The sequence below is a fragment of the Myotis davidii genome, unplaced genomic scaffold, assembly GCF_000327345.1.
Source record: "Myotis davidii unplaced genomic scaffold, ASM32734v1 scaffold170, whole genome shotgun sequence".
Lineage (NCBI taxonomy): Eukaryota > Metazoa > Chordata > Mammalia > Chiroptera > Vespertilionidae > Myotis > Myotis davidii.
In genome coordinates, this window is record NW_006282528.1 from 797,666 (window position 1) to 800,011 (window position 2,346).

Below are 2,346 nucleotides of genomic sequence, written 5' to 3' on the forward strand. Positions count from 1 at the left end.
TCGCCCTCATCCGGGGGAGGCTGGGTGAAACCCTAGATGCGTTGACAGCGATTTGCATCATTATCTGGTTACATGTGACTCACGCCCGGGGAGCTCAGCGAGGCAAGCACCGGCCTGCCCCTTCCCAGGTGGCAGAGCCAACGGTCAGCTCAGGGGGGACGCGTCGGGGGTTACACCTGCGGTTCACGCAGGGCCTGGCGTGCTGGGTGCCAGGCCCTGAGAAAGCCATCGTTGTTCCCCGCCCCCTACCCCCAGCATAGGGACGGGGCGCTCCAGCCACCCTGGCTCCCAGGGCCCAGAGGCGCCCCCACACCCAGGTCCTGTTTCTGGTCTGTTGGCTGCCCCGCCGGCTGCTGCACTCACTTTCCTGAGCCTGGGGGCCGCTCTGAAAGCCGCCCCATGGGGCTGTCCTCGGGGTCTGACCTGGCGACGGGCTCCCGGGCACCGCTGACTGTGGGGAATCATGCTCTGCTGTGGGCCGCCCGGGCACCATGGGGTGTCTCACAGCTCCCTGGCCTCTGCCCACCAGATGCCAGCAGCCCGCCACCCCCCTCCCCCGACCCAAAACTGGACAACCCAACGTGTCTCCAAACCTTGTCCGCTGCCCCCGTTTAGACCCGTCTGGGGAACCCACAGGACTTAGTCAATCCACACAGGACCTCGGTGCACCGCCCCCGCCGTGGGCGTCACTGGTGTCTCTGGCTTCTGCGGGCCCCTCGGGTCCTGTCCTCCGTTGGTCAGCCCTCTGGCTGAGCCCGAGTTTCAGGTCACCTGCCACCTCAAACTCTCCTCCTCGTGTGCGAAGGAAGGCCTCCATCATGGCCCGGTCCCTGCGACCTCCTGCCTCCCGCGAAAGCCTCCCTTGACCTTGAAAGCAGCGCGTCTCCGGGGGAGCCTCACCGCTGAGCGTGTCGTCTTTCTGGGTGACCTCGTCCGGGCCAGTGGGGAGGTGGCATCTGAAACGCCGTTGCTTCTCCTCAGTCAGTGACGAAGCTGTGGGTCTGGATCACCCGCGGCCTGCTTCCTCCCCAGAGTGTGTGACTGTGTGAGTGTGTGTATGTGAGTGCGTGTGGGTATGTGTGTTTGTGTGTGTGAGTGTGTGTGTGAGCGTGTGTGTGAGTGTGCGTGTGCGTGTGCATGTGTGAGTGTGTGAGTATGAGTGTGGGTATGAATGTGTGTATGTGTGTGAGTGTATGCATGAGTGTGAGTTGTGTGTGTGAGTATATGAGTGTGTGTGCATGAATGTGCATATGTCTGTGTGTATATGTGTGAGTGTGTGTAAGTATGAGTGTGTGCATGAGTGTGTGTATGAGTGTACATGTTTGTGAGTGTGCGCGAGTGTGTGTGTATATGTGTGTGTATGAGTATGTGTGTGTGAGTGAGTGTGTGTGTGTGTGGGGGGGTGTGAATGTGTGTGTGTGTGTAAGAGTATGTGTGTGTGAGTGTGAGTGTGGGTGTGAATGTGTGTGTGTGAGTGTGTGTGTGTATGAGTATGTGTGTGTGAGTGAGTGTGTGTGTGTGTGGGGGGGTGTGAATGTGTGTGTGTGTGTAAGAGTATGTGTGTGTGAGTGTGAGTGTGGGTGTGAATGTGTGTGTGTGAGTGTGTGTGTGTATGAGTATGTGTGTGTGAGTGAGTGTGTGTGTGTGTGCGTGTGTGAGAGTGTGTGTGAGTGTGTCAGTGTGTGTGTGAGAGAGAGTGTGTGAGAGTGTGTGGTTCTTCAGTCGAGGTCAGTGTTGGGGTTTGAAAGGATTCCGGCAGTTTTGCGGTTGCCTTTGTGGATCAGAGTCGGGGTGCCCTTCGCTGCGAGATGGGTGCCCACAGTGAAGCTGCTTTACGGGCGGGTGTGCTTTGTTCCGAGCAGCAGGACGAGCTCATAAACGCGCGGCTGCTCCTCAAAGGCCCCTTCGTGCTCCCAGCGGCCCTGCGGCCTGTGAGTGATCCGGGCCGGCCCGGGGGTCACGCCAAGGTCGGCTCTGGGTGTGCGATGGCTGCAGACCACGGTGACCCATTCCCCTGCGTGGCCCTCACGTGCGGGTGGGAGACACCAGAGGGACCGGGCAGGGGTGTCGGAGGACACAGACATGGCATCGGCGCCCCTGGCTTGCAAGCCAAAGAAATCGATTTTTTCAGCGAACCCCAAGCCGGCGTGGGGACCTGCCCAGGAGGAGGATGGGGGCCTCGCCTTCCTCACTCTCTTCTCCAGTGGGAAAGCCCGGTCACTTAGCGATTTTCAAAAAATGACGAGAGGTCAGAGGGAGCCTGTCCACGGGGCCCTTAACGAGCAAAACTCAGCTTTCGGTCTCCGTGCTCGGGCCGCGGTGAGGCCCGGCCGCGTGGCCACCATG

The 2,346-nt window shown here is 60.0% G+C and overlaps 1 protein-coding gene across 1 annotated transcript in view; it reads left to right on the plus strand.

Annotated features, from left to right (window-relative positions):
- The window catches only part of RUNX1 (runt related transcription factor 1), a 74,388-nt gene that overhangs the window by 60,448 nt on the left and 11,594 nt on the right, over positions 1-2,346 (plus strand). The gene's annotated exons all lie outside the window — the stretch shown is intronic.